This window comes from Condylostylus longicornis, unplaced genomic scaffold (genome assembly GCF_029603195.1).
Source record: "Condylostylus longicornis isolate FDR11 unplaced genomic scaffold, ASM2960319v2 ptg000026l, whole genome shotgun sequence".
Classification (NCBI taxonomy): domain Eukaryota; kingdom Metazoa; phylum Arthropoda; class Insecta; order Diptera; family Dolichopodidae; genus Condylostylus; species Condylostylus longicornis.
The window spans coordinates 4,258,892-4,274,106 of NW_026577995.1; the positions used below are offsets into that span (position 1 = coordinate 4,258,892).

Below are 15,215 nucleotides of genomic sequence, written 5' to 3' on the forward strand. Positions count from 1 at the left end.
GTTTCGCGTCGTAACGGTTTTTCAATATTTTATATTTAGTTTTGGATTGCGCGCTACACAATAATAAATTATTATAATATATTTTATACAAAATAAATATACATACATACATAATATATACATATATAAAATGTCTGCATTAAATTATTAATTTTATATAATTGACAGTCATACAAAAAAAATTTACAAAATAATGACTAATAAATTTATTAATTACATAAAAACCAATATAGTCAAACTATTTTTCATTTAATGTCATCCTTAGTACATACATACACACATACATATATTATGTGTATATTTTATATGTATATGCATGAATAGTTTTAATTCAAATTATTTTAAATATAATTTTAAAGAAAATTTATAATTTTTTAATAGAAAAGAAAGAAAAAAAAAATAAAAAAAAACATTTCGAAATTATGAAAATTTTAAAATCAAAAATTTTGTGATAATTAATAAAAAAAAACGATTTATACATTAATTATAATAAAAAATATAAAAAGAAAAAAATTGAAAAAAAAATATAAATAAAATTATAATTAAATATTTTAATTAAAATATTAAATAATTTTTTCTAAATATTTATTAAAAAATATTATTTTTATATATATACATATGTACATACATATATATGATTTTATTATATCAAGAAAAGTAAATAATATATAAAAAAAAGAAATATTTAAAAATTATATTTTTCCATAAGGTATATTATATAAATTATATTTAGTATATTTTAAGTAAACACGATTTTTTGTCAACTGTACGTAAATATAAATTTTATATAATAAATATTAATATATATACGTATATACTATAATATACAAAATAACAATTATACATATATATTATAATTATATAATAATACAAAAATTTTGGATTAACTTTATATTTTTTTGAGCTGAAAGTGAGGTACGTATATCATACTATGATTTGAATTTGTATAACAATTTTTACAATTTATTTTATTGGCTGCAATCACAAAGATATTTTACATTTTATAGATCATATTATAATTTGATTTTGTCTCACAACTTGAGAAGCAATGTTACAAAAATATCCGATAATACATACATAGTTGCTTTGTACTCGAATATTGCATTTGCAAGAATATATTCCGGAAAAATAAAAGAAACCAAATTGAAAATTTTTTCTTACTTTAAAGAACATGTAGCATTTTCGAATCCATTTCAAAATAAAAAATGCCGATGAATATCAAAACTTAAATATTGAAATATTACTAATATCAATTTATGAGATTGGTAATAATATAACAATCTCATACAAAAAGTTCAGAATAATTAATAAAGACGCTTGATCCCCATTTGGAAAATGCAAAAAATGCCTTATATTCATATGCATAAATATAAAATTTATCATTCCTAAATCTTTTCGTATTGAAATGGCAGCTGCACATAAATAGAAATGCGTATATTTAAATAAAGTAGCAGCAATATACTTCTAGAGTTATAACGCGGTTTAAATACGGTTTAAAAACCCTGAAATATATCCAAAAAACAACAAGATTAAAAAATAAGAAAACAACCAAATAACTAAAACTATATTAAGCCGCATTTACTATCGGTAACTTCATTATTACGTTATAACAATCGATATTAAAAAATTTGGGGGGTACTGCCATGTATTTTGAATAATATGTAGAGTTTCTGAACTTAGAGCTTTAAGAGTTGGTTTTATATGAAATCTGAAATTAAGTGATGTTTTATATGAAATTAAAAGCTTGGTTTTATATGAAATCTGAAATTATTTTTGAAAATGTGATCAATATATTTTTTCCTCTTGATAACATTTTACATGAAAATGTTTTTCACTGGAATTTTAATAAAAAATAATACAAAAATTATTTATGCGTCGTTATTTTAGTTTAAAAACACAGATCTAATGATCTTTAATTGATTAAGATGTTATGTATATATTTTCATTTTATTTGAAATACACCTCAAAATGAGGCCCATAAATTTCAACTTATACATTTCACGTTTATTTTCTACCGACCGCCTTACTATTAAAATATTATTACTGCTACTAACGCAATGAGTACGAGTATTCAAAGGATATTGTTTTTGAGTAAAGATTTTAATATTACAAATAATTATTATGACACTAAATTAAATAAAACTATTTTATGAACTATATGTATGTATTTTTAAAATTAAAACAATAAAATTTAATATTTATAATTATTGAAATATGTGATAACAGTAACTGCAAACATAAACTTTATTTCTATACACAATGAAAATCATATATGTACATAGTTACAATTTTTTGAGAATTCGGAATTTTAAGGTTTTTTATAACCATAATATTCAATTCGATTGGATACTTGAATTTTATAAAAATTCTGAGTTTATTTTGTATATCTGAAAAAATCTTTCAAATAAGATTAAAAAAATCAATGAGAAAAAGTTATTGTATTTTTATAAATTTCATTTGAAATTTGAATAAAGAAATTTTATTTATGAGTATATATGTATGTATGTGTATATCCGAAAAATTGAATGATCAACTGATTAAAATTGGTGGAATTTTGAAAATGCATACGATTATTAAATTATTTAAAATTTAAGATTATGAATTTGACATGCTTTTGTTTATAGGATAAACAATCATAGAAATTTCTCAATAATATATCTCTATAACCTAATAAAAAATCAGAAGACCCCCTTGCACAACCGTGTTAATAAAAAACAATAAAACATTCATACATACATGGACATGTATATTTGTTAGTTTTATAATTCTTCTTAAAAAATGATTATACAAAGAGATGCTGGTATAATTTCTTCTTATATATAAAACACTCGTATACTTATTGCGTACTCTTCTTTATGATAACGTAAGTCTATGAAAAGATAAAATTTTGATAAGATACAAATAATATCTATAATAATGAAGATATTTTTTTTTTGACAGGACATCTTATTGTTCCATATATATATATAAATCCAAGTATTGACACAAAAATTTTCCTAAAACTTATGTCCTTATGCGTCATGGTTGTCTTTTTAATATCTTTTTATCAGGATCAATATATGAAAGATCGTCTATTGTTCTTTGCCGTATTATTTTTTTATAATTTAAAAAATATTCAAAATTTAAATAATAATGAAGATATAAATGTCAATAAATCGGTATATTATGTGTGTCTATATATACATGGACATTACCTTTGATGGATTTGTGAAAAAAAAAATAAGTCATAAATCTATAAATTTGAATAAACTATTTTAAGAATTTCCTTCATTACCATATAAATGATAGCTATGTATGTAAAAATATCCTGAAATATATTTGAATAACATGAGGTGGAAATGTATTGTAAAAGTATTTCGGCATTAAGTATTTAAACATTGTCAACATTCTACAAGTGGATAAAAATTTTTATGTGATAAGTTAAGAAAGAAATTTGTTTGATTAATAATGAATTATTAAATTTTAAGTATGTGAACCTTCATATTGTTGGTAATATTCATTATTTAAATTCATAACCTTTCTGTCTGATCATACTATTTTACATAAAACTATTAAACACTGTTTAAGCAAAATACCAGTATTAAATTTTGTATCCTGCTTAAACGAATATAAATAGAAGAAAATTTGAATTTTCTTGAAAATGAAATAGAAATTTGAATTAAATAGTAGAAAATTTTTTCGTATATAATAGGTCCATTATAATATAGAAACTCAAATAACGAAAATTCTAATAAATTTTTTCTAACCTAAATAAGTTCAACGTACGCATTTCATTAAAGTTTTAAGTTACTAATAATAAATTATTATTAATTTTTTGACCTATTTTATAATATGCAAATATAGTACCTATAATTATATGCATTAAAAATCATGCGATTGCATATACATACTAACAATACATACATATATTATGTGATCATAGAAATCAGAATAAAAAAGCCCCCCAAACGGATATAATATATATGTATATGTCTGTTCATATAGTAATGTTTATAAACGTAGAGGAATAACACTTTCTTTCTGAAAAATATAGAATTATTCTACAGCATGCGCAAGTGGAATTATAAGAACCTTCTTTAAATTTCAATTGTAAGTTATAAAGAAAAGACAATTAAACATTTGTAAAAGAGCATAAAAAAATATTTTTTTTATTTTGAAAAGATCTAAATTTAATAAGAATTACTTTGTGTTTTTTTCTTATTTTATTTTCTACATTTAAAAATAAATCACATAATTTGAAATCTGACACTTCATTTTCGCTGGTCTTTTGTTCAATCATTTTTTTTATCGCATACGTTTGTGTGTATGTTTATAAAATAATATTTTTAAACAATTACTACGGTATATGAAGCTTGTGTTGTTTACAAATATAAAATTTTAATCAAAGGTTGCCAAACATTATCATTCAAATGGAATATTAATTCTTTATCCAGTGATTTATGAATGTCAATTTTAAACAAAGTTTTAACAGACAAAATTTGCCATAAATTTTTCAGTATTTATTTATTTACGAAAACAAAATTTGTGAGGCAATTCTAATTGTTCCAATTCGCGTTCGTAAAATAATAAAAAAGTGAAAATAAATATATAATATGTAAATTCTAAATTCGTCAATAATTCAAGATACATATATGTATGTATATAAGAAAAAAAAGGTAAAGGATAATGAAATTTTAAGTAACGTAAAGTACACTCTCCGAAACGTACATTTTACATAACTTCTTTGATTTAATTACTAGTTTTTTATTTTGTACAGACTTGTAGTATACTTGGGGTTTATGTATGTATACGTTCATATATAAATACATAGTTAATCGCAAAGGTAACATAATGTTAAGAGAGCTTAAATCGAAAACTAACGAGCAAGAAATTTAAAAAAAAAAAAGTGTAATCTTAATTTTGTATTCCATTCATTTAAACACCACTAGTAGACACCCCTATCGCGTTGAACCATACTTTGGGTACCTATTATATAACAAATAATTTCGTATATACTTATGAAAGTTCAGAATTTTTTGGTTAATTAACTATAGATCTTTTCACGCTACCGTATTAAATTTTAGCTCAGTTGATTTTGTAAAAAAAAAATAATGTTTGTCTAGTGAGTGTTTCTTTTTTTTTACTGAAAATTATTTATACTTTGACGTTGCCAAAATATTAATGTTATTTTTTAATCAAATTATTTTTACAGTATGTTCGAGCTTTATAATTTATGAATATTTAACAACTATACTTTCTACATTGGTATTTTTTATTACATTGCCACAATGACCGGATGGAAACTTTAATTTACTGTGAATCACAAGTTCACAATAAAACTGCTACATATATTTTATTTATTTTTCCCTTTTCATTTTGTTACCTGCTCCATACATAACTGTATGAACTGAACTTTCATAATAAAAAGGGATCTGTAATATTCATATATGTATGTAGATTATAAATATGTGCATATATACATACAATATTTAATAACAAAGTAATAACAGAAAAAATAACAGAAATAATTTAATGTTCCTTTGAAATCTTAAATTGCAAATGAACAAACAAAAGAATAAATACTATGTTTGGAAAATTTAGTTTATTTTCTTTTTAGTGATAATAACGATCATATGAGCAGTAAGTGTCGATCACTTAAATAATATGTACATATATGTTCTTTATATACTATATAAGCCTAATTTGCATTTGAAAGCCCCGTTAATAAAAGATTTAATATTGAAAACTAAAAAATTATACAATCATAATTATGTTTTCCACCCATATGACATTTTTATAGCTGTTCAACTCTTTTTTTTTCTTAAAGTCGGAGAAATCCAAATATTACCATTTAGTTTTTGTAAAATTAAAAATTTTTACTCTGTTTTTCCAACAGCATTAAAATCTGTTTTTACTACAATAATTATATTGCTTTTTCTTATTCAGTACAGTGTTTTTTTCTGTACCCCCAATTAATAATCAATAAAAATATAGTTGTTCTTCGTAAATTAGAGATACACCTTTAGTTTTCAATTAGTTTTCAAATTCTCTTAATTATTTATTATTACTTTTTTTCCTTCAAAATAATATCTTCAACTCTGCCAAATATGTTAGTAAGAAAACTATTGGTTAGAAGTAAGTCGGGCTCTTCCCTGTGCAGATTTTATGGGAGCGGTGACGAGATCACTGTGCACATCCTTTGCGACTGTCGGGCGCCGGCATTGTCTTGGACATGGGTTCTTAAGTGTTCGGGAACTTCTGCCCAACTGGGATATTAAAGGAGGGAGCGTGGGGAGGCTACAATAAGTCAGAAATGGCTATACGGTGGCTCGGAGAGTTTCTCCTGCCCCATTCGTTTCCCTTGAAAATCTAATCTAATCTAATTGGTTAGTAAGTTAAGCTTCAAAAAATTCCTCAATGGCTGATAACTTTTCCGAAATATAAATTTTTTTTAGCTTCTCAGAAAATCAGCTTTGATAAAGTGTGTATATACATATATTATATTACACGAAATATATTAGCAAAAATAAAAAGTATTTTATTCCGAATAAAAGGGAGTTTTTTTTCATACACCTAAAAAAAATAAGTTCAGCTTCCACAAAAACACAATTGAATTGAGACTAAAGATCGAGCTTTGAAATAATTTTCTTCCTTATTAGATTAATAAAGCAAAAACATGAGAGTAATGAATAGCCCTAAAAAATTTATTTTTCTGATTGGACTCTATTTCCTAATTTTTAAGCAAAATTTTCAGGATCTAGAACCACAAAACGAAATTCCGTTTTTGAAACAGAAAAGTGACACAAAACACTTGACGTCAAAATACTGAAATGCTTTCTCTTTTTTTTTGATTTCTTGAAAAACTTATTTTTTTAATCAACGTGGTTTTATTTATGACAATTGCGTTCTTATTAACACCAATATTAACATAATTGCGCTATTACAAACAAAAAATGAATTTCATATTACATTTGAAATTTATTTAAAACGGCATGTGAGCCAAGGATAAATTATTAAAAAAACAAGAACGAAGGAAAAAAATAGCTTTGTATGCTTTAAAAATTTCACGGCATAAGTTAATAAAATATTTAAAATCCATATAAGATGCAAAGTAATAAAAAACGTAAAAAAAAAACAAATTTTTGTGTCAAATTACAGTCTCGAGTTGGCCATAAGTTGCTGGTTGATTGCATATACATTTGTATATGGCTGGACAAATGCAAAAAAAAGAAAAGCATAATTTTATAAGTTCAAAAATTTCTTTTTGTATAATTGTGAATATAAAATTAAAAGCAAAAAATTTCGGTATTGTATACTTGTACTATTCTTGGATGGGTATATTATGTATATATGTATATGCCCATGTTTCATACTAATTTAAATAACATAATAAGTCACAGTTTACTTTTGATTATTTAAGTGTACAAAACTTGGATACTCTCTTGTCAAGAGTGTGAGCTATTTACAAAAAGGAAGGTATTGCTATAACGCTGGTTTCAATTGATCTTATTTCGCATATCTATACATACATACTTATGTATATACATCTAACAAGTGCATTTATGTACATACATTGCATAACACACTAGAGCCTATAATATATTTATACTATTTCGAAAAAACTATATTTTGCTTGCTTTTTATACAAGCTCGCAATATTTTAGCAATTTTTTCTATTATAACAAAGTTAATTCTTCATTTGTCCGCAATCGAGTAATTTTCTTTTCTTTTAATCTTATTTTTTTGCAACTAAGAAAGTAATTCCTATCCAGCAATTCTTTTAGCTTTAGGGGGTTTATGGGTGCGTTTCCTATTGATCAAGTGGTCTCGTACGTTTAAGGCGTTTTGGCGCATCCAAAAATGACTGCATCTCGGGATTGTCATGCAAAATCTCGGGAGTAATTTTGATTGATGATTCGCACATTTAGGTCTCAATGCAGAGTATCGTTACTTACGTACCATGGCGCATTAGCAATGATTCTGAGAACCTTGTTTTGAAAGGTCTGTATGACTTTAATGTTGCTATCTTTAGTACCGCCCCAAAGCTGAATACCGTAAGTCCGTACAGGTTTAAGGACCTAGTTGCAGAGCAAAAGCTTATTATGAATATTGAGGTCGGAGTGTCTTCCTAGCAGCTAATACATCTTTTTAAGTTTGATATTCAGCTCAGTCTTCTTTATTTTTTTTTATTTTTCTTAAAGATTTGACCACCATTTCCCGGTCATGTGACGTTCACGTTGAAGTTTTTTTTTTTTGTTGTTATTCACCTATATTGTCAATAATTTCTTACTACGTGTGCATTTTATTCTTATATTAATTATTCACATATACATCGGCACACATGGTATGTACTTATAAAATGTACAACCATCGACCTGTTACTGACCTAGGAAACGAAATATATACGTTAAAATTTTTATGTTTTATGTATGTATTTAATTATGCATCATCGGTTAAAAAAAAACTTTACTAATCGTCAATAAAAATTTCAACTGTTTATACCATTCTATAGATTTTTTAACAAAACAACTATGTGTGTTTCTATATATAGCATATTTTGTTGTATTATTTGTTAACGGTAATTATAACACATATTTGCAGAATTAAAATAACCATATACATAAAGAAACTATGTTTTACAAAAATAAATGTATGTATACTATTCCATTGGTAAACAGATTTTGTTTTGTCCAAAGTATTATGCGATTTATTTTCGTAAATACGCCTTATGTATGTAGGACTAATGTATAGCATTCTCTTATTAGAATCAATTGAAAAGTGTTTGCTTCGTTTACAGAAACATTTGCAGAAAAATATTTTACAAAGCCTGATAATTGAAATTCTTATATTTTCAAAATTTTTGTGCATAAGAGCAATTGTCATGGAGAATTTGGAGTAGTAATTAACTTTTTTTTAATTATTGGTTTAAAAATTTATTTGGCCTTTCATTGTGTTTTTAGAAAAAGTAAAAAATATAATTTGAGTTCAGTCCGCTGAAAAATTTTTTAAAAAATTTCTTACCCTCCAGTGCAATACTCCGAAAAAGTGAAAATGCAAGTTCAAAATGTTTTTAGAGCATAACTTCAAAGAAACCTTAAATAAATTTTGATTTAACAATGTTAATTATGGTAGCACTTTTAATAAAATTGCTTAACTTATTTTCATGGTTTTGCTCATCACTTTAAAAACGTTATAACTACTTGAGTTAAAAAATTACATTATCATAACCTAAAAATAGTTAAAACAATAAAAAAATATTTATTTTGAGTTTTAATTTCATTCATTAAGTTTGTCATACAGACTTTTCATTCGAGGGTTTTGACAGATCAATCGCTAAAAATTTTAGCGAATTCGCGATCTCTATAATACTAAAATTCATATTAGGTAAAAATGTCATTTGCTTGGACAATCATAATAAGAGTGTAAATTTCAAAAAATAATATAGATTTGCAATCTGCAATCTTAGTGTTTCACCCCACGAGGTACTTAACTTTATCAGAACCCAAGGTCTTGCGGGAGCGCTTTATTTGTTATAGATGGGGAAAGACGGAAGGGCAAAACTACATCTATTTCTTAGATTACGTTGCATTGCTTCCCGTATATGTATTGTTAATATTAAAAATTGGGTATTTCAAAAATGTGAATAAACATTAATTCCAGTGCAATATGAAAAAAAAAACCATTCATTCTGTCTTATAGTCTAACACTAAATTCAGAGTCATTTATTCATACATGTAGGTACGTATGTATGCGTTTGTCTAAATATTATTTTACAAAATTTATTGAAGCAAATCTTTTAAATAAAACAAAAATCGATCTTCAAAATTTCACTTTATACTTAAATGATTTCAGTATGCGCCTGCAACAACAAAATCCTTGATATTTAATAATTACGTACTCGTACAACATTTATAGTTAAAATTTTTTGATGCTTAAATACTTTTGGCACTATATTAGCCTTATTATTTTATCGATACATAAAATGCTGCATATGTACATATGTACATACACGAATATATATTTGCAGGCAACGTAACTTAGTTATAAATTAATATATTGTATATATATGCGTATTATATTTGGTATATCATAGCATGTCTCAAATTACGGAAGCCCGTCTTTTTGGATCAATTACATTTCTTATAGTGCATGAAATTTTTTTAGTGTTTGATTTTTGTATGTCTAATCGTATATTGAATGTATGTATGTAAGTATAATGTATAATAATTAAAATGGGAATTTGAAATTGGGGAGAAATATTTCTTCATTTTTGTAGAAAAACAATACGTAGAACAAAGGCAAAGAAAATAAAATCAGGAAGAAAATAAATTTATAAAATTAGAAATTAATTTTATATTCAACAACGCACACTTTTAAAATGTTGCATTTTTCATATGTACCACACAAAACTTCGTATATAATATAAATTCCCATATTGCATACTTATATGTATAAGAATCGTATACCTTTTTACAATTAAGTGCAAGCACATACTTATGTTATATTGCATAATTACTTAATATATATTTAATGAGTAATTAATTTTAAGGATATAATTCAGGAAAAGGGAAGCAAATTCAGTAAAACTTGTTTAGAATACTTATACGTTGATGCTATACAAATTTAAACATAAAATTTTTTATGTTGTCATGCTATGCTGGATGCGTATAAACTGAAAATTTGTCAACGCTACTTTACATTTTACTATTAGTCGAATATCCTTGTTTATGTAAATAATATTATATATGTATCTATGTAATTGTTCAGTTTTAGTGTGATAACATATAACATTCTGTGTATCACTTAGTGCAGATGATCTATTTGCGCATATTATTCATGTACACTATATCTGCTCTTCACGCTCTTCAGAAATTAATATACTCGATGTAACTGTCTAAAAGACAAATAGACACACCCGATGAAACTTACAAATGAGAATGATAGAATACATCTAGGCGAACAAAGAACTCGCGTAATCCAAGTATAAGCATTCAAAGAATTGCAACCAATTCTGGTTTACTTCGGTCCACTGAATGGGATATAATTACATTCAATGATAAATATCCTTTTCATTTACAGTCAAAGCAGTTACTTTTGCAAGAACACCGCATCAATCGCATTATGGTTTCACGAAAGCGACTTTGGTGCAACGTATGTTTTAGCAATGATTTTATGGACCGATGAATCAAAGTTTACAAACAGTGGTATGTTTAACTACCACAACGAACAGTGCTAGTGTAAAAGAAATCCCCATGCTACAAGAACCCATTCATTTCACAATCGGTTTTCGGTTAATTTATGGATAATTTTAAGTACAACGATATGGAGACTACTGTATTTGTGAAAATTTTCGAAATGATGCGAGATATTTTGAATTCCTAAATTATTCGCTAACAGAATAATGGGAAACACATCATGTGTGCACCAACACGTTGAAGCTACGGCTCATTGCCACAGAGACGTCAAAGGTGATTATATTTCCACTACCATAACAGCGAAATCAGTAAGAATGGTTCAATTTGCTGTCCAACTCGATCCCCTGACCTTAGTCTTCACGTTTTACGTGAACGTCTGGCGGACGTTTTAAACAATTTTTGAATTTTCAAGCAATTTTTGAAAATTCATTTATAAATTTGAACTTCAATCTTGGTGGCTTCATCATGAAACAGAAAGGAGATAATACTTAACGAAATTATGCGTCGGATGACTCCGAAATTAACATATTAAAGTTCTCTTACATAGATATCCCGTTGTCAGCCTAGAAGTTATTCTGCAAAATATCAAGCTGCCAAAATAGACCCTGGGTACCAAAACCATTTGGATTTCAGTCTTTTGAGAAATTGCAACGAGGAAATTGGTTGCTGGCTCATATTTTTTGTCAAATATGAACAGAGACATTAACTTATTGTCTCGGAATTGCATCAGGTGCCAGATTGACATGCACACAAAGTCGCACATTCTATAACAACTTACTTCGGGAGTACAATCGAGTGTTGAATCCGTATAATATTTTTTTTATTTATTTTGAAATATATTATTTATTTTGACTTCCAATTTCGAAATTTGAATTAAAATTCGAAATGAAATGACTCCATTGTCTCGAATTAACTTAAATTACTTAATGATAACAGCACCTTATGTACACATAACATACTATAAAAATCTATAGCATTTTCTGAAATTCAGAATATTTCAATATTTCCCAATAAAAGGGTAAATTTCGCGAAACGGTGAGGCTTATATTTTCAGAGATTATTAAAAAAAAAAAAAGCGCACGTGCTTAATGTTTTAAAATGTAATCAAAAAAAAAATTTAATAATAAATAATAATATTTAATTTAACAAATATTTTTGTATATATTTTATATGTACTAACAATATAGCTACATATATGCATATATTAAAAACTTTTATAGAAATTTATGAACTAAATATTAAAGTACATATTGTGGTATCCATACATATTTTAAGCGACATACGCGATAAGTATGTTTAAGTCCAAGTAATTTTTAATATATTATAAATTTGCTTCGTAAGTAATTTTGTTCTATTCAAAATAAAAAAAAATAAATTTGTTTACATTATTTTTTTCTTTGCAAGGTGATCAAAGTCATGGACAATAATTATTAATTGCAATAAAATTTTGATGTACTCTGTGAGTTGTCAAAAATTATTTTGAGCAAAAAAAATTTTTAAGTTCAAAATAAAAATATATGAATAGCCCTTGTCAGTTAATTTTTAATTTGTTTTAAAAATTAATTGAAATTAGACCAAACGATTATTTTCCGAGTCCGCCAATAATTATGATTATTTTGTACTCCCGAAGTAGATTGTTAGAATGGGTTCATACAAATAAAAACCACTTAGTGATAATTTCGTGTTTTTAACCATTCTTCTCGAGGTATGAGTCTTCGAATTTTAAATTTCTGAAAATAGTATTTTACATTTTTTAAAAATTCGCCGAATGCGCCAAAAATTGTATATCAAGCTATATAATATCATTTTTATAGTGACCTTACCGGTATTTGAACACTAGACTCTTCGGTTGAAAAACGGGTGCCATAACCACCATTGATTTGACAGCCTCGTTATAATACAGCGGAATCTCTTTAGGTTCGTTACGGTAGAGATTTATACAGTTATTAAACTTTACATTCAAAACCCAGAAAACTAAACAAGATGTAATTAAAAAAAATAAAAATTAAGAGTTACCATTGCTTTCTCCTCCTCATCAAAATTTATTATCGCTGTTGTTGAGGCTGCTATGGCGATATAAAACGAGATTAATTATTCAGTTAGAATCCTCAGATATCAGTTCAGTTTCATATGAAAATAAAACTAAATATAAAAAGTGTGATTTTCGATGTTCCGTACATCTGAGCTTGTTGTCATTTAGAAAAAATATGTACTATTTGAAATTACGCAAAATGTTTTTATCACTGTATAAAGTTAACATATAAATATAATCGCAAGTATTTACATAATACACACTTCAAATGCTACGCAAAAGTGTATTCTAAAAAAAATGTACTTTGGTCATGACGGCTATACAAATCTTAACTTATAGTACATTCTTAATTTAAATTTCAATTGAATTGGTAAAAAAAAGCTCAAGTAATAAAAAGAAATTTGGCAGTTAATATTAAAAAAAAAAAACTAAATATAAAATAAATTAACATTTTGAGCTACAAATATTGTAAATCGTTCGAAAAACATTTAGCAAATTAACTATAATTAAATAATAAAATGACATTGTATGACAGTATTATATGAATGAATTTTGCATACTTGCATTGTTACTAATATTTTATATTATTTTTGTTTTTTTTTTGTAATATATTTGCTCTTGACATTTCTATATTTTTAACTTTATTTAATATTTTTAGAAGTTGTAATAGAAGACAATGGTTTTTTTTGCCTTTAAGATAACTAGTCTACCTTTATCTGTGTTAGCTTTAAAACGTATACGAAACTGTTTTTTTTTGTGTTGTTATTTTTGTGTTTTTAATTAAAGTTGATCCCATTTCGACAACCACAAAGTTAATCCTAATTCCTTATAACTTTAAAAAATTTCCTATAAAATTCATAACATTTCAATAAAATTCAAAATGGCCGCAATGAACGCACGGGGTACGTCTTTTTTCATTTTTTCATTATATAATATAAATTATCTACATATGTTAAATATGTTGAATATATAAGTGTATAGAATGAGTGTAAAGAATAAAAGTGATTTTATAATATAATAAACTAATTAAATTGATAAAAAGTCGCAATTTCTGCATATGTATATATAATGCCGTAAATTCTTTAAAATAAAGCAGTGTTTATATAAAATAGTTAGGAATATACATATGTGTAGTGGGCTGTTATCTAAAGCAGTCTCATTAACATTTATGCATTGGGAGCAAACAGTTCAAAATTTGTTGAAATAAGCTTTGTTTTTGTTGAAAATCTTATGATTCGAATAAAATTTGCATTATACAGGATGCGTGTAAGTGAAAGCTAATTAATAAAATGCGTGTAAGTGAAAGCTAAGAAATATTGCAATAAATTTCGTGTAATTCAAGCACTGAGAAAAGTTTTGATGTTAAATTTATTAATTAAATTTTTGTTCAGATTAAAGTTCTAGTAATTTTAAGAAATAATCATTTTAAAATAAAATTTTGAAGATATTACGCTGGCAAAATTAGTGCTATATGTAGTGACCTACGTATTTGTGCTTAAAAGCAGTAAAATTATAACCTAAAAATATTCAATAAATTTAATTTCATTGCTATTAAAAATTCATTAATTAAAAATATTAACTTTTATTAAACTAATCTATATAATTAATATGTTTAATTTAATTAAATTAATGAATTAATTGATGAATTAAATGAATTAATTTAATTAAATTAATATTTATTTTATATTCATTGTAGGGGTGTCTCGCGTAGTGAAAAATGAAGATTAGAGAAAGAAATGTCTTCTTCTTACATCAAAGGATTCTGCTTGTTGATTATCCTTGCTAAAATCTTTGGTTCTCCTATTATACTAAACAATTTTAATTTTTGTAATAAATTCATGTATCAGAAAGCTATAGATAACAGATTGAAATATATCTTTAAGACATATACGTTGTCACGACAAGTTTGTTAAACAGCATTCAAAACGTAATTATAATATGTATGTAAATTTTATTTTTAACCTGCTATTCGCTGATCATAGTTGCTATTAATAAATATAATATATTGC

The 15,215-nt window shown here is 25.4% G+C and overlaps 1 protein-coding gene across 1 annotated transcript in view; it reads left to right on the top strand.

The window, feature by feature from the left end:
• The first annotated feature begins 728 nt into the window (after window positions 1-728).
• LOC129607105 (protein single-minded) overlaps window positions 729-15,215 on the top strand; it is a 40,827-nt gene continuing 26,340 nt past the window's right edge. Inside the window, exon 1 of the mRNA XM_055517840.1 lies at window positions 729-915. The gene's annotated coding sequence lies outside the window, so the exon portion shown is untranslated. The remainder of the gene's footprint in view (window positions 916-15,215) is intronic.